Below are 24,905 nucleotides of genomic sequence, written 5' to 3'. Positions count from 1 at the left end.
TATAATAATTATTATAAAGGACGAAACTATATAATATTTTAACTCTAAAACTTCATGCAAATAAAATAAATATTTCTTATTGGTCATGTGGGAAATCAAATTACACTAGAGACACTCTTACGGATGATTTATCCAATACAGTTTGACTCTAGAATTGCATAAGAATTTATTCAATAATCCACGATCCACGGGCTTAATTCAAAAATTCATTATCTCCACCAATGAGAAAATCATATATCAAGTGTGCAATGATAACTTAACTTTGGTATTTTTTAAGGGAAAAATATATATTGTCAATTGTCTCTTACATCCCCTATTTATAAAGGATGCAGGGGCATAATTAACCATCGCACCCTTTTATAACAAATAACTGAAGACTTAATATAATTTTGATTTGACATAACAGGTGGTTTTATAACTTTGTGAATCATATTCATAGGCGGTGGCATGAATAATTTAAATAGTTTGCTCCATGCGTCAATAGTCTAGAATCCTCCACTCCATATCAATACAAGCGCTTCCTCGTTCCAACATGTATTTCCAAACACTCAACACATCTGCTGGGAATACCAACGCTGTAAACTCCAGATGATCCGCATGACGCGCTCCTGCAACAGATACACGAGAGAGTTAGATGTCATTTACACATAGTAAAATCCCCTTCTCATGTAGTCCCGTGAGAATTGAAAACTCCGCTATATATCGTGACTCTTTGTATTCATCTGCAGGCGTTTGAACTGTGTATGTAATCTGATGAAATTCTTTCACATCTACAATCTTTGGCTTATCGTTGCTGGTGTATTCCTTTCACAACACAAAACATGAATGATGTGTCTATTGCGCAAATAAAGAGTCGTGATATCTTTCCATCACACTTTTCTTCTTGTGGTTTATCCACAATTTTGAATATCGTTTGGGTCAAGAATATCAGATTCTTTGACCACTTTTGTCTTTGGAAGGATGCTATAGATCAATGTGTGAGGAACCTTTTCAATGTGTCAAAGCTGTTCTCTGTTCATGGTATGATTGATCATTGGTATGCCAAACACGATATTGCCCTTATCATCTTTTGCCCATTGATTTTACTTAACCTATTCTATATATATCACCTGTCAATCTGTTTGAATCCTGTAAATACTCCTGGTCATTTATACCCTAAGAACAATCATCCCAATTACTAGTATATCGACTGAAAATGATTCTAGACATAGACAACTAAAACTGGAGAGTCAATAACTTTAATTTTAATTGATTATTGACTTCATTGTTATCTCCATAACTGAATAACCATATTAAACATGAGCACAATTGTGATGTCCAAAGGGATTCTTGTAACATAGAAAGGTATGTATTCAGTTTTCTTATTGAACACCATATCAAGTTCTTGATAGTTGCTTTATGTTGGTCTATGGAACTTAATTTTATATATTTGATATTCATTAATGCTTCATTACTGTAGCAGCAGTGTCAATCAGTATAACAGACACATGACACAATATGGTAAATGCATGGATTGTTGTAGGATACTCTTCAATTGGCCAACACACGTATCTCTGTTATGTGATATAGTAGGATATTCCTTTGGCTAGGTGTGCTTCTGTAGAATAGGAAATTACATTATGAATCTCCAACATGCTCTCTCAAATGGAGGCAAAAATTTTGGGCTCCATCAGAGTCGAGAGGACCTTTCAGGTGGGAAACTTGTTTTTTCTACACTTACAGCCTTACAAGCAGTATCCGTTGAAGAGCAGTGGAGCAGAAAAGTTAAAACCAAGGTTTTGTCGACCTTGCAGGGTACATAGGAAGATTGGAGAAGTTGCATATGAACTTGAACAACCAACGAGAAGTAGGATCATAATATTTTCCATGTGTCTTCCCTAAAAAAGGTATTAGGACAACAGACAGTTGCCTCTCTTGAGTTCTCACAACTGGATGAAGAGGGAAAATTCATTCTAGATCGTGTACGTATTGTAGAATGGAAGGAAAAGAAGCTAAGGAATAAGATTGTTCATGAGTATCTCATAAACTGGAAGGGGATTGCCTATTTGATGATGCGTAATGGGAAGGATAGGAGATGCTACAACATCCTAATTTAGAATTGCTAGTGGACCAGCAATCTCAAGAAGGAAGGACTGCAATGTCCCCCCTCAATTGAAGAGTCAAACAGCAATAATCTCTTTACTAAGTCTGTTTTAGTTGTCCATCTCCCAGACTTGGTAAATTTTATGAAATAAAAGGAAAAATTTTATAAAACCAAAGTAGATGAGTGTGTGGAGCCAATTTCACTTAACTCACTTAAGTCACTCCTACTTTTCAGTCACGTTGAGTAGGGCCTTTGGGTTTTCCCTAATTGATGGGAAATTAATGAGTTAAGGCAACATAATTTTCTAACTAGAGTGGCAAGCTCATCTTCTGGAAAAATCACCTAAAATATAGGCTTTTGCAGTGGTTAGGTCTTTTTTGCATGGTGAAATCTTCATAAGGCATCGCTGAGGATTATTTGGTATTCTATTATCTATGTTTTCATATTTTCTTAGTCTACAATAAAATAAGGTTACAGTATTACCAGGACGAAACCCTTGGTAATTGGTTGACTTGGACATCCACCCGAGCTTCAACCATAGAGGAATACAAGTCACAAATACTGAGACACCCACATGATTCAAAAACTTAGCGTTTGGAAAGAAAGCGTGGGACAAATTGGGGGCTTGCATCTACTGGTTGCAGGGTTTCTTATTCAAGTATTTATCTTTCTCCAAACTTCTTCTGACAGTATGTTGTGGTTCTTGTTTCAAATTAAGCTTGGAATGAATAAGGAGGCTTCTATAAGGATAAATTGAATAAATTATGTAAGCCTTATTATGTTTTCAAAATAACCTGCAATAAGTTATATTCTTACTTGTCTTTATATTAATTCCTTAGAAAGGATGTTTCAGATTCAAACAACCTAGTTAAATCACAGCTTTTCAAGTTAGATAGGTGGCCTATTATGGGGTTCATGAACCTACTGTTACCTTACAGATCTACCCTATAGTGCTAAGTGCCCAGATTCAGGGCATCCTTCATTGATCTCAAGGCCTGCTTCCTTTTCTTAAGCCCACACATTACCTTATATGGCTTGATTTATGCTTCATTCATATTAAATTCTGTGCTCATACGTTTGGTATTGAGGTCCTACTTTTGATTGATGGGCCACACGTTTGATGCTAGAGGCCCTTTCCTTGAGCTTACAGCCTGCGTGTTTCATATTGGGGCTGCCTTGCATCCATTTTAGGCTCTAGCCTAGAGCTAAGAGCTAGGTGTTTGGTGATTGGGTTCTATTCCATACCCCATTTAGATCAAACTTGGGATTGAACATTCATAACAAGGACCACATGTTTTATTTTAATGCCTTGGTGATTGATTAAGGCCTCCTACCTGTTGTGAGGTTTCACAACATCACTTTATTTCAAATGGGAGCCCCTCTTTCTGCTTTAGGAGGAGTAGTAATCTTAGGTGCTTCTAGTTAGTAACATTTTCAAGTTTCCGAGTCCAAGAATGAGTTTGAGCAATTGTGGCCTGCTAGAAGTCAAGTCTATCTAGGATGTGAGTGAGAGTTGGAATAAGTGTGTCAAGGATTCGGAAATGAAATCAGGGGACTTGGAATGAAACGAGTTTTAAACATTAGAAAAACCATTTTTCAGCTTTAATTTCATCTTAGAAAGCCAAGGAAAGTTGTGGGAGGTAACACTGTTGAAGGCATGTTGAATCCTGAAATTTGGCTAAGTTCGGAATTTTCATAAACCCTCACTATCTAGAAACTTTATTTTAACTCTTATGAAGCTGAAACCTATCTCAAACATCTTGACAAAATTTATATAAATATAACTTGAAGTATAAGAAAGGAAATTTCTTATACTTTAATGTTATATTTATAAAAATCCTATCGTCCTCTGAGCTAAAAAATTGAGTAAATCTGGATGAAGAGAGCTAGAGATGGTTGAATTTCTCTTAGCCCAAGAATTCTGCCCAATATTTTTCCTCAAGTTTCAAAACCTCTAACCAAGTGAAAACACAACCTTTGAGGCAAATTGAGCGCCTAAGCCATGAGGATACAAAAGTGATGATCAAGCGATCACAATGGTCAAATTTTGAAGGCATATAGAAGATGGCAGAATTCCTCTCGACCTAGGAATTCCACCCATAATCATTCCTCTATTAAGAAAAACCCAGCCAATGAAGGACATAATTTTCTCCATGAGATTAAGTGGGCAATTTGTGAGGATTAAAGGTTGGTGATTAGAGAATTGAAAGAATGAAACAAAGTTCAGATTTTTTGGAACAAGGAAAGGCAAGGAAGGATAGCGCAATTCCTATCAACCCAGGAATTCCACCCATAATCATTCCTCTATCATAAAAACTCTACCCCAATAAAGAAGACAAATCTCGATGCAAATCAAGTGCCCAAGTGGAGGAGATAGATAATCAATGAAGCAAAAGAGCAAGTTGAAGAGGTTCGAAGACAAAATGTTGAGGGCAGATTGAAAAGTGTGACTAAGGCAAGGCATATAAAGGAGGCAGAATTCCTCTCTTCCAAGGAATTTTGCCCAAGGAAATTCATCTCATTTTGAAAACTTCACTCACAAAGAAGCAATGAATTTTGATGAAGATTTAAGCGCCTAAGCGAGGGAATAAAGATTTATGATCAAAATGATGAAATTGTGAGGTTAAGGGCAAGGTTTCTAGAGGCAAGACTAAATAAAGGTAAGCGAGACTAGGTAGAGGTTGAGAGCATGAGGTCTGGCCAAAATTTCTCTAATCAAAAGAATTCCACACATAATAATTGCTCAAAATCAAATTTCCCCGCCTATGAAAATCAGCCTCCTCTGTGAAGGCAAGCACCCATGTTGATAATGGTTGAAAATTAAAGGTAAGATGTGAAGGAACTGAGTGAAGAAGTATCATGGCAGAATTCATCTCAAAAAAGAAAATTTTTCCAAGGATTTTTCTCTAATTCAAAATATCTCTGCCTCGGAGAATTTCATTAGCAAAAGAGCCCAAAACTCAATTTTCTTCTCAGATTTTTTCAAGGCAAAATGGCGATTTTGTGCTACATGGAAGTAAAATAGCTACAATTGAACTCCTGAATGAGGACATATCTAGTGCTACATCTTTGATTTTGGTTGTTGGTGATCCGCCTAGGATCGTCTTGACAACTATACCATTGCAAAGTCAGCCTCCCTCACAATATGATCAAGATTGGGAGGACAACAATTTGCTAGCGGCCAATCTATGAGGTTGGAACCACATCTACACCTGTAGATTACCGATCATACATGTTCCCCCCACGCATATGTGTTTTTTTTTTTTTTATCTTTGTTCCCTCCCGGAGGACCCTTCTACTCCGTACATACTCGGAAACGGGATATTTTATATCATGAACCTTCTTCTATTTGTTGTTTGCTTCTTCTATGTGTCATGATCTTAGGTTTTGAATTTGGGGACAATGCAATGTATAGGGGGCATTTAGGATCCCTTTTTATGCTGACCCAAAATTTTATTTTTCGTTTTCATGTACTCTTCTTTAGATCCACACCACAAATGGCAATGATGATACGTCCCTTGAAAGTAGACATTCATCCTCACTTCTAGGTCCTAATGTCAATCCTATTGGATCCCCCTGTGTCCTTTGTGAAAGATGCAACATCGTCAGTGTCTCCCATTTTGCCTTTCTTGAGAAAGTCGTGCTCCCTCCTAAGCAACAAGGCTCCTCTCGAAGACTGGTCATGTTTTATATCTATGTATCTTACTCTTTTTCGTTGATGTCCTATCTATACCATTGGGTCTTTTCTTACATATTACTTGAAAGCAATTCGCTTTAGTAGAGGCCAAACCACCATCATGTCTTCGCAGGGGCCAATCTGTCATTGCTTTTGCATGGGCCAATCTATCGCCACTTGCCTTTTGTGGGGGGCAATCCACTCATTGGTATTCACAAAGTCACCCTATCATATGAATCAGCATAACACAACTTGACAACCCTATCAACGCACCTATTAGAGATATCGATCACAGGTACCATCATCATCTAGCATGCCTCGGCATGTTAGATCTAACTCAATATCATTACAGGGATTCTTGGTTGGGGGCAACTCCACGCGATGAAACACACTGCAAGAAAGTCAACTTATGTATTCCTTACTTTAGCTTCACATCTCTCACTATGCATGATATGCTCCCTAAAGTGGGGGCAAAATGTAATGGCTTAAAATTTACACCCTTGTGGGTGGGTCATTTGCGCATTGTGTTCCCCTTTAGCCTAGGACAAAAATCCACCACATGCATCCTCTTTTGTCATTAGCCAAGTTAGACTTTGGTCAAAAACCAAGTGGGCCCTAATGACCCTAGACATGTGCCTGCCGTACAAACATTCGCATGGCGTGCTCACATTTTTGAATCTGCAAACGTGTAGACAGTCATTTGAGCATTACAAATCTGCCACCCTGCATTTTGTAATGCCTAAAATGAAGACACCTACATGGATTCTCTCTAAGTTTTACAAAAACCCTTCATGGAGATCATTTTGGGTCTTCTATTCACACTATTCACTTCAATCACTCTCTCTCACAATTTTGGCAACCTTTTATATCACTTCACTCATTCATTTTTGCTATCATCCAAGCTCTCTTTGCACTATCAAGCTCTCTGTATCCATTTTACACTCAATATCCATCATTATTGCAAGTTTTCAACACCATTGTTGCAAGCTCAAGCTCTCTACTCAACTTTATGCTTCGTATCCATGTTGGGGTGTCTCTTTCATTCTCTTTTCACATATCATTAGTGTCTTTGAGCATATTGTAGTGTCTTATCATATTTCTCTTTACATCATAACATTTACATTTAGTGCCTTTGTTACTTTCAATCTAGTTATTTATCATTGGTGATCATATCGTATCTATTTTATCTATCTTTTTGGTCATTCGTGGAGGTGGAAACACCCAAAATGGGGGTGTGACTAAGGCAAGCCTCTCAATTGGCCCCAACATTTTTCTTCGTGCTTGTGCAAGTTGGAGCCTTTTCGCAATTTCATGGTTGCTCGTGAGGATCACATATCAACCACCAAACCAAGTTTATGCCCTAGTCTCTCTTCTTTCCATTTCATTTCATCTAATAATCATAAAAGCATCAAAACATCTTTTCATGATACTTAAATCTCTTTGTTTACTTGTTCTTGAGTTCATTAGCTTTTCCTGTGGTACTCTATTCATTTTGTTTTATCTAGTAGATCATCTATTTACTATCTAGTTAGTATTTTAGTTCTTATTTCGACAAAACCTTGATTCTAGAAACCTATCTGTACGAGACTCTTCTGCGTCACGCAAACATCCTTGAGTCGCGTTGTCGTCCATTAGACTCACATACTCATCTATGGTAGTGACCTTGCCGATTGTAGGGATTGTTCTCTGATTTGTGTATCTTTAGCCTTTGTGATCAAAATACCCATATTTGTCTAGTAACGCCTTGAACTCATGCACATACATCAAAACGCACTGAAACCCCACTTATGCAGCACTTAATCTCTTTAATCATTTAATCAATCAATCTACACATTGTCGAACTTAATTGAATACATATTAATCCACACTAGGTTAATTTAACCACACATGTCCACACTCATCTCATTCAAGTTTAACATCTACTTGCATTACTCTTAACTCTTGACGATATCTTCTTGATACTTCTAGTCGGCTAACTAAGGCGGTTAGAAGGGAATTGTGTATCCCTTTGAGATTTTAACTGGTCTTTAGGGGGTGCATTAATTTCTCCTCTAGATACTCAAAACTAACAAGATTATTGTGTACGAACTCTAGTGGAGTGTCCTTAATTTTCTCACACTAGCCCAAGTAGCATTGAGTCTTTGGTCAACATCCGCAAACAGCCAAACTCAGAATGTATCTTCAATCAACACCCGCATGTGGCTAGCTATTGTGTCTTTGATAACCATCCTCAGGTGGCTAGGTCTTGTGTCTTCAATCAACACATGCAAGTGTGATGAAGGGTACTCTCCTTACTAACACAAACACGTGCAACAAAATAGAAAAATAACATAAATTGCAAGAACATGAAATTGGCTTCTTATCGTCTCCACAAAAATGGAATTACAATATTCAAAAGTATGATATGCAAAGCCAAATGGGTAATTTCCCTTACAAGATTCTATAAGTTGGAGCCACCTTTTACACCCCAAAACTATCCTAGACTACCCTACGAGTCTTATATAGGCAACTTATAGCCACCCAAGAAGGTTCTAGAAATTTCAACAATAAATTTTAAGGTTGACCAACCCTAAGATATTATTATTCATCTTTAATTTCGTTGGAGTAGACCCTAACAACTTTCAAAACTCAAAAAAATATTTAAAGGAAATTAATTTTCATCCATTTTAGGTAGTGCAACTTCAAGAGACCATAATTCATCGTCAGTTTCTAACTAGCTATTATGACCCCATTTCAGAAATGTCACAAACTACTCTATAGCACATGACTGTGCAAGCTCTGGCCAGTCAAGGTTTGACCCCTTTTGGAAGCCTCTAAAGCCTTCAAAACTAAGTTCAAAGTTTTTATGCCCTATCGACAATACTGAAAATTTTCAATATCTTCAAAATAGACTTGATCTTGGAATGAAACTTTATTCGTAGGCTAATACACCCAAAGTAAACCTCCAAGGAAGAAATCAAAACATTCTAAGCTCTAACGACCACCCTACTAAAATAGCAACTCTGCATTGAGATAGCCCTTATTGAAAAGATAAACCACAAATACGTTTGAGTGATGCAAGATTGCCCTTACACCCAGGATGCTCCTACATCAATGTGGCAAGACATTTGACTTACCTTCGATCAAAACCCTAGCGTAGCCAGGTAGTCAATTGGTCTTATTTAAGTGTTTTAACCCAAACCCATTTATTATGTTTCCTCTTTATTAAGAACTCTTTTACAAGGCTTGTACCAACCACTTACAATTGGGATCCACATAAGGAGCCACTCTACTCCACTACCCAAACACCAAACATGCTTACTTTGGTACAATTATGGGGCACCAAGCAAACAAGTATAATGCAATAAGGAAAAACCAATAAACGACTCTCCAAGTCATAAACCGCAAAACATGGTAAAGTCTATTGGTCTCAAACACCAAGAGTGTATGGGTCACTCGAACCTTAGCATAGGAGCATAGCTCAACTACATGCCTAGATTTGGTCTCAAACACTATACATCCACGTATCACATGCGAGATCAACCTCAAGCATGAAAGATGCCAATACAAAGACAGCACAATAGAAAACATAAAAAGGCCAAAACCCAAGGGCAAGAAAGGTATGCACAAGCGCACTTTATTGGCCTCATCATGAAGGGCATAAATCCCAAGATGGTCCACATATATACACGGGATACCGTCCCTAAATGTTCCAAGAAGCATCTCACAACTCCAAAATCAAGGGAGGAGCTCAAAAGCATAAAAAATATCAATTTTTGGCACAATTAGGCAAGATACAAAAAAATCTATGATTTAACATCAAATGAGCACTTTTGGATTGAGATATAAAAATACCTGAAATGTCCTCTAACCATTTTAATTCTACAATCCTATTTTGCGTACCATAGACTACTAATTTCATAATTTGAATCAGGCCAAACATGGCAACTAATAGGTTCTATGGCATGCATAACAGTGCGGCGAAGAAAAAGACCAAAAATCAAACATCAAATAAATTGGTAGAATTAAAACCCATTTGTTTAAATCCACCCAACATCACACTTTTCAAATAACATTATGGATTCAAGCACTTCACGGAAACTCAGCAACATAACTGTGCTCCAATGTCAAAACCCAACACAGGAAAACAACAAATACTCATACCTACCCAACCGAGTGGAGGAAAACAAAAAAAGTGTGAGGGAATGCTAGTTCTCAGCCCATGAACTAACAGTAATTTATTTCATTCAAAAAGATGAAGTGAATCAAAAGAAGTAAAGAGCCCTACCTTACGCGAATGGTAAAAACCAAGAAAAGGAAGAAAATTAAGAAGTCTCCACCAAATTGGATGAAACCTTCTGTGAACCAGAGCGATTCTGACACAAATCCAACAAGCTGCTCCAAACACAAAACCTGCAACTGGATCACACAACAAATAAATCTCTAAAATGCCCACATGAGGATTTGAGCAAAAATAACAATCTCTAAAAAACATAATATGAGGTGTAAAGTCTCACTTTTGACAGTATAAGCCCTTATCCCAACTAAATAAATCGATCTCAAGAGTCTAGAATCCAACTACGGCAAATTAGCCTATAAGTAAAGTTAAGCATTAATATCAACATTTAAATCATCCATGACAACTCTGGGAGCTTCTAACTGCACAGACACACTCATCTATCACAAATACATAATGAATCCAGATTTACCAACATGAACCGAAGACAATTATTGTATAAATAGGATACGTTATTCATACAAGGATGACATTGGCTCAATATGCAAGGCCAAAGCTACTATCTCGTGTCGTTGTTGCAAACATAGACACACAATCCCTGCAACTCAGGATGAATATGCCTAGTACTTATTCACTAAAACATGCAAACATCATGTACAACTGCTCACAATATATAAATAGTCGAAGCATATATAACATCAATGAAAATGCCTCAATTAATAATAGTGAAAGCATACCAACACCAAGGGCAAAATGCATATCAGTGGTGTAGTGAGTCAATATACATCATATAATCACATTAATATTGCACTTAAGTAAACCATTTTACAACTATTCTAAGCATATATCAATGAAAGTGAGCAATTGAAATATCCAATAGCATATATGATAGAATACATCATAAAATCCCATAGATAAGATAAGGTAAGATAAACTGTTAATGTCCAACAAGAGACCACAAACAGGCCTAAGGGATTGAAAATACAAAAAGAGGCCAGAAGGCAACAAGACCACCAAATGGTGTCCGAGAAAAAGAAAGCAAACAACGAGAAACAACACTACAACAAAAGAGAGACTACGAGACCGTGAAACAACTAGTGATTCATAGTCATCAAAAAGAAGCCCAAAACCGAAGGGTAACAATTCATGAGCGAAGAGGTTTGAGCCTGTTGTCAGAGAGAGAGAGACCACTGGCGCTGATGGTGTATGTGCATATTATCTTTGCACGGCCTCACCAATCTAGTGAGTAACAGTGGACGAACTCCCAGCCCGCTTGGTTCCTAAGGGAGAGGTGACCAAAGTAAAGAAGGAAGTGATAAGTTGGTCAGGCCTCCCAAAGAGTGAAATCTCGAAGATGGAAGGCCTGTTGGAGATAGAGTGCAAGAAATCATTGATTATTATACCTGAAGAAGGAGGAGAGGGACCTGAACTCTCTGAAAAAGCAATGAAACCTCCCACGAATCTTGTAGTAGATCGGACAAGAGAATAGAAAATGGATCTCAGTCTCAGCCACACCCATGTTACATTGACAAATCCTCTCATCTAAGTTGGTCTAGTGATCTATTTGGATATGGAGCCGATAAGAGCCAACTCTGAAAGAGCCTAACTGGATACGTAAGGGCATAAGGCCACTACCGAGAAGAGCAATAAGGTTGAATAATGATGCCATCCTAAATTATAGTGCTCTGCATAAAAGACCATACAAAGGTGGAGGCACCCTCGCAAGTCAATCCAATTCACATGAATAAACTTCTTGTAGATGTCCATCTTGGTGATCTCATTCAGCTTCACCTATGGGGGAAGGAGGTGAGCAGGAGTGTCTAGGGTGTACTGAAACAAAGGAAGGTGGCCAATATCGATACCCACACAGCTGAGGAGACTGGAGACTTGGGCATACCATGATCTAGCACAACCAGTGGTATCAGAGGCCGCAATTGAGGCTGAGGAACAGTAGGAACAACGGTATCTACCATCAACATAGTCCACAAATCCCCTAAGTCTATGAAGTAACCAAACCAAATCAAAGATCGTGCAAAGTCTAAAAGGATGGGCACCAAACTCGGCCAAGATATATTGGTAGGAGTGGACAATTGACAGCAGACAAAGTGACGAAAAAGATTTTGCACCCTCTTCATAGAAGCTCAATCATTGGCCAACAAGGAGGGCCCCCAAACGGTTGAGCCATAAAGAACAGTAGGTTTTGATGGAGCCTAAAATTTGTGTCTCCATTTGTGAAACAATGTTGGGGTTTTTTGTCATTGGTATTTTTTGCAAGATATAAAAATTAGAAGTACCAACTGATAGTGGACAAATTTGTAAAGAGATTATAATCATTGTTGTAACAAGGTTGATGTTATGGTAATAACTAATTATATAAGCAGAGTTATAGTGCTAGAGGACTGAAGTAGAACTATGCAAGCAACTATAGCAGGGAGATATTTTTTAACTATTTCATCATTATGCCAGATTCAATGAGGGATGAGTGAGCGGTGTATTTGTTGATGTCAGTTTTATACCACTACATAACATATAGCAATTGAATACTTGATATGGAATATCAAACACTCAATCCCTCTCTTGAAAAGTAAATACTCGTGAAGACATGAGAAAAACTCCAATATTCCTTACACCTGTGGCTACTAACTCGGTTATATTAATGTGATTTGCTGGTTAATCACGTAGGCGGCCTTACGTTGTTCATTCAAAGATATTGGACTTTCGTTGTGATGGTGATGATGTATGGCTTTGTATAGTATATGAGCGCCAAATAATGTCAATGGTGATGATGATGGAAGGTATGTCTGCCAATGATTCTTCTCCTTTTCTAACTTCCTTCTTAAAAACTCCAACTACTAAACTACTTGCTGCTCTACTCCTACTCTTATGAATGGAAAGATTAGCAAATGGACGGGGATCAAATCTGATGAAAGCTTACCAATAGCTCTACCTCCATAGATGCAATGATTCAAAGAAAAACAAACACTAGATTACCACGCAAGGCTTCCTAACCAGCCACTAGGATGCTAGTGGCCTAGTTTATAGATCCCTATCAAACATCCACTAATATCACCATACAACTATCCATCTACTCTTACTCTTGACAACTTTCTTGAAATAAAATCTACTTTAACAACTCCAATGAAATTTAGCTCTAACTATTGCAAGTAGAAACCTTGCAATAACACCAAGTGTTCTTAATCACCATGCAAGTCACAAAAATGATAAAGAAGCAATTTTGGTATTATCTTAAGCAACAATTTTTTTGAACCTTTTACAAATGAGAGCAAATAACCTTATATAGGGGCCAAAATTACAACCAAGGGTAGAGATTAAGAAGCAAAATCAACGATCCACATCAAATCCCAAAATCCCTAATTAGGGTTGCCACCCCATCGGCCAATAAGAAGACACCACCTCATCAATGGACCAATGAAAAAAAAAGGAAAAGTGGCAACTAATGAGAAGACACCAAAATGGTAGCCAATCAGAATCAGACACCTATCCTACCCAAGAAAGAGAATTTGCCACTTGGGCTTACATTAAATGATCTTCTAATATAATTCTACCCTTTTCTTTCATCTTTTTAGCCAAGGCAATGAATTTGGCTAGCCTGTCGTTGACTTCCTTCATGGGAGGGCAAAGTGTGTACTTCATCTTGAGCTCAATTAAATTCATCATGTGGCTTGCTACTTGTAGTGTCTTCTCATGATGCTTCTCATATTCTTTCGCATATCCGATTAAAGGCATTGAGGGAGGCAAGGGTGCCCAAATGTTTCTTCTTGATGGCAACCTTCACCAACTCATCTAATCTCAAACCAAAATATGCCTCATTGACGTTCTCCTCTTTGATATCTTCAAAATCAAGTGCAACCCCAACATCACTCATCATGGTTGAAATGGAAGTGTCAAGGCCTGGGTTGTGTTGTGCAATCTCATTCCGTATCTCTTCAAGTATCCTTAATCTGATGGTCAAGGCAACAAACCAAGACTCCACCGTACTCATTCCTCCATCTATCAACTTGGCTCTCTCCAAATATCTCTCTGGTAGCTCAATAAATGCTTGTAGCCTAGGAATGGCTAAGTCCTTGACTGGAAGGAAATCCTTCCACTCACCTTCAAACGTTCTGAGTTTGTCTCTAATAGCCACCAATGACCTGAATGTCGAGATAAAGGAAGGCAAGAAATTTCGCCCATCTTGAATTATATCATGGATCCAATCCTTGACTTCGCGAAGCTGAGCTGATACCTCTTCTATATTGCTCTCGCTATCTTGTGGAAGAGTTGCCTAATGCAACTATAGGATAGGCTGGCAATCTCTCCAACACTTGTTTTCGGCATCCAACTCTGCAATCCTCTCATTTTCTTTCCTCAACCTTTCTCTAATTGTAACCATGCCTTCCTGGATATCCTCACATTCCATGTCATCTATGATTCTTCCCAAGTTATGCTCAACTATCTCATACTCTTGAGCTACAATCTCATCCACTGCCTTGCTAACCTTTGGTATAGCAATTTGGACCTTTCGGTGACCCTCATCATCGCTTCTGATTACCTTTGCCACCGTTTTTGCAATTTGTCTCTGTTTCTCGCTATCATCCTTTTCCAATAACCCTTAAATATCTTCAACCGTTTGCATAGTCACCACCTCACCTCTTGGCATAAGCATTTGCCTTGACCATAGCGGTGCAGTGCATCTCCCCAAATTTGAATTCGATTCAACTAGCAAAGCATCACCAACGGCCTCGGGTGCCTAGCTTATTTCCTCAATATCAATTGGTCTATCCTGTTCTTCACTAATGACTGTCACATCATCTCCATGTTGGTTCTCCGAAAGAGGAGAGTACTTGGTACTGTTGTTGTAACCGCTTGATTCCAAATCAGAGCTCACCTCTACTGCGGCCCCTTGTCCACTTGTATTATGCTCTTGGCCTCTAGCCTCAATTATGCTCTCCCTTGGCAGTGCTACATTCTGTCTCTTTGCTGGAGGTTCCTAATGTTCTTTACTTTTCTCAACCTCCAAACTTCTCTTCTTGCTCTTAACAGCTCTTTGTTGCTGGCTACTGCCTTCACCTTTCTATTCCACTGATTCCACTGGACCTTCTTCCGATTTCATCATCTCATAAGTAAGGTGTACCTTCCGACTTTGTAATTGCCTTAACTTCTCATTGTACCACGACTCAATGTGTAGATCAACTGTCCTTGTAACTACCTCTAAGGAAGGATCCTAATGATCATCCCAATCCACTGGACCCAATTTTGTTCCATCCACTGTATCATAATCTTCCCTTAGCACATTTTCATCATCTTCTAATTGATCAGGAATATCAAGGCCTCTCCATCTGATTGCCCTCATCATGCTCACTGATAACCTTGAGAAAGCTAGCTTCCTCACATGAAAGTCATCCTATGCATTGGCCCAAAAATCTTCTATAGTAGGAATATGTTTGAATGTGTTTTCGTGAGATGCCTTGATAAGAACATTAGGATCGAATCCTTGTCTTGCTCTATACCATCCTAGATGATACCATTCTAACTCCTCCGCAACTGCACAGGTGACAAGATTGGGGCAAGTATCATTGCCTATTCCAAATGAGAAAATAATCCCCGTCTCACCTTTAAGTTTCATCATCTTGTCGTAATGCTCAAATTGCCTAGCCGACTCCATGAAAACTATCTTCTCGGGTGGGTACCTTAGAAGTCTCTTGGGACAAACTATACTTCCTACTACTCTAATATATGTGAATTGCAGAAATCGGATGAACCAACTCCCATACTTCTTAACTTTTTCTTCCGCTTCTGATGAGAGCCTTTTAGCAGGTGTCCCTTGCAATATCCTTACTATCTTCATGGCAAAAGCATCATAAAACATCTTATAATCTTTGGTGTTGTGCAAATGAAGCTATGGATAACACTCATGCACCAAACATTGCCTCGGCCCATTGCCAATCACTCCTAAGGCCTTAAGTCCAGGATTTTCATATAGTCTCGCAATCAAATAGAAAAGATAGGACCCCATATAGAATTGCTTTTGATTTTGCATTGTCCTAAGTTGCAACTCTAAATTTTCACTTATGATTCTAGCCCAATCAAATTTTCTCTTTCCATTTTCAATTTCATCAATAAAGTAGTACATCCAGTTCTTGAATTGCATACCTTGAGCCACACCCATGACTCGGCTGAGAAGCACAATTAGATCGCCATACTCCGGCTTGAAATCTAACTTGATGAGCTTTGACGACTTGGTGACTCCCTTCTTGCCTTGGTGTAACCAATTATGTTTTAGATGAATGAAATAAGCCTCCTAATTATCCTGAAATAACTTAGCCGCCTGATCCATCATTACCACTGTCATGTTTTTATATTGGGAAATATTAAATACTTCTTCGACCACTTGTCCGCCAATGTTGGCTAACACTCTCTTTCCTTCATCAAAAATGGACTTAGTAACAATATCAAACTGGGATGCACATCCCATTACCGATTTCGGATAAGGCAAGGTAGGAGGGAAAGCCACCGCGTGTACAATTTCGCTCTTGTAGATCTTCTTTGCCATGGGGGATTGTCCTTCCTTCAATCTGTCCTTCAACTGTACCACGTTCACTATACCGATATTGGTATCAATTAATCGCCTCACTTTCAAGAAGAAGGTGGTCTTAGGCATCATGTCTTCTTTGTCTTTTTTGGTATTCGTTCCCTTTGGGTTCTTGTTTGCACTAACATCTACCATCCTCAACACTTATTTTTACCCTTTTGTTCTAAATGATATGGACTACACTTATCAATCTCCAACCTTCTTTCTATCGATGGAATCTAGCTTATTTCTACCTCTCCAAGTCCTATCTCTACACTTTCACTCTCCAAACTTCTTTCCTAGGGATGGGACTACCACTTATTTCTACCTCTTTGTTACCTTAGGATGGACTACATTTATATCTCCCAACTTCAATCCTAGGGTGGTCTAGCTTATTTTTGCCTCTCCAAGTGTCCTGTCATGAAATCTACACTTATATCTCCCAACTTCAGCCTATCAATGGAATGATGAAGTGGTGGATGATGAGTGCAAGAAACAAGCCAAGCAAGAACAAGGAATAAAATCCACCTTTAAAACCAATCTTCACCTCTAAAAATGAATAGAATTTTACCTTAAATCTGTCTTTACCAATCACCGAGCCCTTTTCAAGTTCGGATCAGATTTCGGAAATTTCAAGCTTCTTTCAAAATATGATGCTTTGGCAAAAATCAGAATTTCAACTTCCTTGAAATTGCCCACAGTTGCCAAAAATCAGACCTTGAATCACATTGCCCTTGCACCCAAATAAAATCGCCAAATTCTAGAAGGAGAAATCGCTGCCAAAGATAGAGAAATCAGACTCTAAAAAAAATCATCCAAGCTGAAAAAAATCAGATCTGCTCCAAAATTGTCCTAGGACAGAAGTTCACCCAAGTAGGAAGGGAAAAATTGCCGCCAAGAAATGGAGATCTACCCCAAAATTGCCCAAGTCAGAAATTCACCTCTAAAAGAAAATTGCACATCCAAGGAGGAGGAAAAAGGAATGAGGAAATAAGAGGGGAAGCCCCTCTTATACCACACTTTTGCCTCTCTAAGTGGGCCGATCTGCTTGGAGGGAAAACAAAATTAAATGAGCCCCTTAATTAATGGCCCAGATTTAAATGCAACATTAAATTTACTTAGCCCATAGTGAAATTGGCCCATTTAATTGTCAGTTTTAATCAGAAATTGCAAAATAAAAACAAAGTAAAACTACAAGATGTCAAAATTTTCATTTAATGATGTTTTGGCCATTAAAATATTACTAAAATCAAATTTAGCAAGCCAAAATCTATTTTCAATTCCAAATTACCAATTTCCTTTAACATTTTAAAAATTCTATAAGCAAAATTTCAACCCAATTAATGCAATTTTGCAATTTTATTCAATTTTAATTTTCCAAATATGATTTCAATTTTTTTTACAAATAAATCCTCTTCTTGGCACTTGAAGTTCAAGCTCTAAATCCAGTTTCACTATCAAAATTTCTTTTCAACAAAAAAAATTTCAAGATTTTCCAAAACAACTAAATCTAACAAATTCATTTTGAAAATGGTCAAGCTTATACAATTATGTCAAATTTTCAAAAAAAAAAATCTGAGTCCAAAATTTGCAATTTTATCCTACCGGGTATTCATTTTAACCATTGAAAAAATGTTGTTTTTGAATTTTGTTTGGCCTAAGGATAAAATTAGATGTTCTGAAAAATCGAGTTTCATACCAAGTGAAAAATAAACCAAATCAAATCCCTCTTGACCTGAAGGCGTCCAAGGTATAAAATTTTCAAATTGAAACCCTTTGGACACTTCCAAAACATTTGCTAAGGCAACCAAAAAAAGGGGATCCCCAAAAATTTTGGGGCGATGGTGTGAAATTCTCACAATTAGTATTCAGTTTATGAAGGATGCTCCTACTATACATGTAGCTATTCAAATTCTGTTATTACTCGGAATATGTGTTGAACCTTGAAGACAGGATAGTTTTTAAACTTGGATAAGCCTTGGTAAAGCATGTGAAGTCTAAAAGTGACTAATGTATGTTCTGGTATATTTATGAGAAAAACATCAGACTATTTGTTCTACTTGGCATTGATTGGGCATCAAACCATGGATAGTTTGCATTTGTTATATGAAGCCATGTACAAGATGAAGCATTTAAAGTATGTGGAACAAATGTGAGATCCTTGTTGGTGAATTAGATAGTATTCGAAGTAATCTGCACATGAGAAATATATCCCCAAAATTGGAAGGTGTTATACTTCACTTTGAAATTCTCCAAGGGATAATTGCATGTATTTTGTTCATGACTATGATAGAGGCACAAGCATTAATAAACAGAATTAATTCTGAGAGATTCAAAGGATTTCCAGTTAGATATCGTGAGCATCAGCGATAATGGATTTAAGGAAATTCTGGAATGAATATGAGGCGCTAGTCATAAACAAGAGTCACCAAGCACACAATATGTTGAGGTGTGGAGAGTAAATACGCACCTAATCAGATGCTACAGCTATATACAAAGTACCAAAGAAATAGCCATTTAAATTGAAAACGGATGCCTCCAAGGATGTAAAGAATGTTCTGAATTTAAGTACCTTTGTTGGGAAGAATAAATCTATGGATTCCTGAAGATCATTATTGGTAAATATCTTGTTTGAAGTGGCATATCTCACAACTTAAATCCAGTGAATAAGCCACAGTTTTTGGTATGCAAACATCATGAATGAAGATTATGAGTTCTAGACAGAGCATTTATATTCAATGTATCTCATATGTAACAGCAAGCCAATCCGTCATTTGCATTCTCAATGATGCCAAAATATCGAGCGGGAGTCAACAAGATGCTTGTCGTCATGTGCATAACATTTGATAAGAATTGTTGAATATAGACTATGAGATTTGAATAAGGTTTACTCTTGTAGACGATATTGGGAATGGGATTAGACACGCAAGTTGCCATCCCCAGAACGATAAGCACGATAATGAATATCTTAATTTTTGTATCTTGCAGAAGCCTCCCATGCAAGGTTTTTTACCAATCATTATGTGATGATTTATATCTAACTATAGTTTGTGTTTGATGCAGGTCCATGGTATGTTACGTTGGAAAAGGATAGCCTGTCTATAGACAAATGCACCCTTGGATCTCAAGCGGAATAGGATTTGAGGAGAAGAAAAGACATTCATTAAATTGGAGCAAAGGATTATAGTTCATGCCAAAGCTATGAAACTTTCTACTATATTAAATCAAAATTACATTATGAAGTTATATTGTTCAATTATTTGTTACAAAAAGGTGTGGTGCTTGGAAAAGCAACCGACGCCTTTTGGCTTCTTATAAAAATATGATAAAAAAAAGCAATTGAGATTCATATATTTTTTTACAATTTTTTATTAAAGGAGATATGCACTTGTGATATATTATCCGTCTATTGTCAAAGAATGAATTTTTGAACTAAGCCTGTGGATTGTGGATTATTGAATAATTTCTTATGCGATTTTGGAGTCAAACTGCATTGGATGGATCATCCATAAGGAGTGTCTCCACTGCAATTTTATTTCTGGCATGATCAGTAAGAAATATTTATTTTATTTTATTTGCATGAAGCTTTAGAGTTAAAATTTATATAGTTTTGTCCTTTATAATTAATATTTTAATCTTATAAATAATTTATATGATGGATAAGTGGACAGGATCATTTATAGCATTTTAAAATCAAATATCATAAATATTGAGAAATATTTAATGGTTTTCGAATATGTCTGGTTTGTCTCCAAACCACAAGAGTTAAAATACATTCTAGACTATTTTAAAATTGCGTCCATATATTTGATCTATCGCATCTTGATTACTAAATTGTTTATAATTGATGTGCGTAGAATTTTATAAAGTTGTACTTTAAACTTATAATATTGAAACTATCGCCCTTCAGCAATGGTCTTTATATTTTTCATAATTTGCAATCCATACGCTGGCAATTATTTTATATCTTTCCTTTGAAGCATTAATATATTCATTTGTTGCAATCATCTATAATAATTACTTTTATTTAAAACACTCACATATTCATTATTCTTAATTCATTATTTTCAAGTTTAAAGTTTTCTGTAATTCTTGTCCTTATGAAAATTTTCATTGCATTCGCATTCTAATTGATCTGGTATAAGCATCCTGGGCTTAAGTGTTTTGTTTAGGATTAGGTACACTCGCCTTGGTTTCGCAAAGCCAAAAGCACAAGGGATTTGGATCGTATCGATCAATCCTGTCAAGTTGGCCATAACCGGTTGGATATCCTAGCATCGAGTTGGCAAGACTCGTAGGATTCCAATCTACAGTTTTCAGAACCAACAGATTGGCGACTTTAGTGGGGAGAGTTGCAAAAAAAACCCTAAGAGTTTTTTATTTCAAGATCGGTGAGAGTTAGGTTCTATTTAATTTGTTGAAACATTTTGATATATTTGAAATTCTAAATTGATAAATTTTTTACAGTGCATTTAATTTCCTTGAAGATATTGAGCTCTCATAAAAAAAATTTATAAATCTTAAATTGCTTTATAAAGATTTGATCTTGTAGAAGCATTATATGTTTTTCTTTAAGCTTTTTCTACATTTAATATTTGGTGAGGTATACTCTGTTGGAAGAAAGAACTCAGATTCCTGAAGATTATTAATTTCCTCCATTTGAAGGTGGCAACTATATTGTATTTTGATGAAATTTTGATTGGTTCTTCAAGACAAGGGAGTACCTAGGTCATCAATGACTCTACTGAAGGAGTAGACTCAGAAGGAAATGGTAGATGGTCTTTCAAATGTATCGATCATTTGAAAGAAAGCCTTTTGTTCTAGATGGAATCAAGCCATTGGATTTCAGCAATTGTGATTATGAACTTGGCAGGTTATCTCCAAAGCTTTCACAAATGGTACCAAAGTTCCATCGAGAATGGGATGAATCGGCAATTCGACATTTGGATGCATTCTATACATTTATAGAAGAATATGAGATTTGTGCGGAAGATCAAGTGATGAAGTTGTTTGCCAAAACATTAAAGAACGATGCGAGACAAGCATACAAATCATTACCCAAACAGTGTATCTCGTCTTGGAAAGAGTTTGAACAATGGTTCCTATCTAAGTTTCATGATACAAGCGAGGATGATGAGATGTGTTACGAATAACATGAAGATTAGAATTGCAAAGAATTGCAACATGGAAGAGGACCAATACATGTCTCCATTGATGCATTTTTCAATACAGAGAGATATGAAGATGAATCCACAGTACAATTCTTCATGAGAGTGTTTAATGCCTATCAAGAAATACCTTCATCATATAGACCTCCATCCACTAATTTTTTCAATAGAGTACAAGAACTACGTCTTTTATATGATCAACAATTTCGTATCCTTCTCAAACTAATGGATAATGAATTGACAGTAGAAGAGAATGAGCAAACACATGAGTTGAGTGATGTTTCAGATTCAACTATGGAAGAAATTTTGGATCGCATTGAAGAGGAATCTGATCATGAAGAGACAGGTAAGGATTTAAATTATGGGGAATATGGAAATAAGGAAGAGGATTCTCTTATCATGGATGAAATTTCAGCCTTACTAGACACGGAATATAAGATGCATGTTGAAAAGAATGGCCCAAATTATTTATCAAAACAGAATAGTGGATAAACTCTTATTCAAAAAGTGTTTGATAAATCCCAAGAAGGTAAAATATTTGATGAACGTGTAAGTGGTCTTGAGAGTTTGTCAGATTTATTCCTGATAAGGCATGAAGAATTACTTTTCGAAAACAAAGCACCTTGTGAAGTCAATCCATGTTGCTTTCATGAGGAGGAAAACAATGAATCAAAAGGGGCATACATTTCTCAAAAGGATGACATGTTTTTTGAAGATGAGTATTGTGGTCCGAGTATAGAAAGAGATTTATTTGGATACGATTTCAAAGAATTTTCATATCGCATATATGATGGATTAGCAGAAGGGAATGAAGAATATAGCTCTTATACACTTCTAGATCTTGAGGAGAATGAGAACATTTATGAAGAGGAAGAAAGTACATCCGAGACAACATATGACTATGAAGAAGCTTCAGATGAAAGTTCTCATGAAGATATGCCCAAGGTCGATACTTTCTTGAATTCGTTGTTTGAAGATCTTTCATGCAATCAAATACATCACCACTATAACAAAGATAACATACCTAATGATTCTGAAGTTGATACAATTCATGGTATGCATGCACAAGGCGAGATATTTTTCAGTTCATCCTATGAGCCAGAATTATATCAGATATACGAGGATGAGATGAAATCAGACAAGCACAATGAGGAGAGTGTGTTGAACTTGAAACGTAGTTCTAATTTTTTTTCAAGTTTAATATCTAATCAGAGTCTTGGTCAGAAAAAACCTATATTTACTAAGAATGAGCTATTGCGAATTCCTTTTTGTGAAGAAAAACAGCATTTAGAATATGGAGATAGAGAAAATTGCATACTAGAAGATATCCAAGTAGGAAAAACTGATATGGATGCTTGTAGGACTGATCAAGAGCGTAATACAAGGGATTTCCAATATATTGAGGAACATATTGCACCTGATGATCTATCAAAGGCTAAAAAAGAGTCAAATACCACGGATTGCATTGATGAAACAGAGACAGTAAGTATTGCTCATGATTCTGATGCATGTGATACAGGTATGAATTATGAGCAGCCTACTGAGGTAAGTATCCTGAAGGTCCTATGATAATACTTGTTAACAATATGCTTAGGGAGATGTTTTTAAGTTTTCATCATCTTTCTTTTGAAGATTTTTCTTCCACATATATTGATCGAATCAATAAACCAAGAGATCAAGTTTTTGGATTAAATGATAATGAAATTTATTTCTTCTCAAATGATCCTATTGGTAAGGCAAATGTAAATTCTAATCTTGAACAAGGGATGCATATATCATGTGATGATAATTTGTTATTTTCTAACCGATCAGATTTTACTAGAGAACAACGTGATGCATCTACTTCAGCAAGGTTCAAAATGTTACATGATTAGAATCAGGTGTTTGATAGAGGAAAGAATCAATGTTCACTTTTTTGGGGGGCTTGGGGCCACCCAATTTCACCATGCATCATGTCAAGCATGGGTGTTTGGTCTGCTCCTCCAGAGATAGTTGAGATGCTCACTATGCCCACAAGGGATATGTGTCCCCAACTAGAGCCACTGATGGAGCCTAAAATTTGTGTCTCTGTTTGTGAAACAATGTTGGGGTTTTTTGTCATTGGTATTTTTTGCAAGATATAAAAATTAGAAGTACCAACTGATAGAGCAATCTTGAAGTAAATATATGAAAACCTTATGGACAAATTTGTAGAGAGATTATAATCACTGTTGTAACATGGTTGATGTTATGGTAATAACTGATTATATAAGCAGATTTATAGTGCTGGAGGATTGAAGTAGAACTATGCAAGCAACTACAGCAGGGAGATATTTTTCAAATATTTCATCATTATGCCAGATTCAATGTGGGATGAGTGAGCGGTGTATTCAATTTGTGAAGGATGCTCCTACTACACATGTAGCTATTCAGATTCTGTTATTACTCAGAATATGTGTTGAACCTTGAAGACAGGACAATTTTTAAACTTGGATAAGCCTTGGTAAAGCATGTGAAGTCTGGAAGTGACTAATGTATGTTCTGGTATATTTATGAGAAAGACATCAGACTATTTGTTCTGCTTGGCATTGATTGGGCATCAGATCATGCATAGTTTGCATTTGTTGTATGAAGCCATGTACGAGATGAAGCATTTAAGATATTTGGAACAAATGTGAGATCCTTGTTAGTGAATTAGATAGCATTCGAAGTAATCTGCACATGAGAAATATATCCCCAGGATTGGAAGGTGTTATACTTCTTTCACTTTGAAATTCTCCAATGGATAATTGCATGGATTTTGTTCATGACTACGACAGAGGCACAAGCATGAATAAACAGAATTAAATCTGAGAGATTCAAAGGATTTCCAGTTAGATATCGTGAGCATCAGCAGTAATGGATTTAAGGAAATTCTGGAATGAATATGAGGTGCCAGTCATAAACAGAAGTCACCAAGTACACAATATGTTGAGGTGTAGAGAGTAAATACGCACCTAATCAGATGCTACAGCTATATACAAAGTAGCAAAGAAATAGCCATTTAAATTGAAAACGGATGCCTCCAAGGATGTAAAGAATGTTCTGAATTGAGTACCTTCATTGGGAAGAATAATTATGTGGATTTCTGAAGATCATTATTGGTAAATATCTTGTTTGAAGTGGCATATCTCATGACTTAAATCCAGTTAATAAGCCACAGTTTTTGGTAC

At 36.8% G+C, this 24,905-nt stretch overlaps 1 protein-coding gene across 2 annotated transcripts in view; it reads right to left on the bottom strand.

Moving 5' to 3' along the window:
- Positions 1 to 51: 51 nt before the first annotated feature.
- Positions 52 to 24,905, bottom strand: part of LOC149535091 (Ubiquitin carboxyl-terminal hydrolase family protein) — a 49,489-nt gene continuing 24,635 nt past the window's right edge. Inside the window, exons 2-3 of one of the 2 annotated variants that reach the window (XR_016356976.1) lie at positions 10,027 to 10,157; positions 52 to 608 (exon numbers count right to left, since the gene is read on the bottom strand). The gene's annotated coding sequence lies outside the window, so the exon portion shown is untranslated. The remainder of the gene's footprint in view (positions 609 to 10,026; positions 10,158 to 24,905) is intronic. The other variant, XR_016356977.1, reaches the window with a different exon arrangement.

The sequence above is a fragment of the Cupressus sempervirens genome, chromosome 10, assembly GCF_028749045.1.
Source record: "Cupressus sempervirens isolate cs-2001-9-10 chromosome 10, ASM2874904v1, whole genome shotgun sequence".
NCBI classification, from domain to species: Eukaryota; Viridiplantae; Streptophyta; class Pinopsida; order Cupressales; family Cupressaceae; genus Cupressus; species Cupressus sempervirens.
Note: the sequence above shows the minus strand (reverse complement) of the source record. Positions and strands in the feature narration are given on the sequence as shown.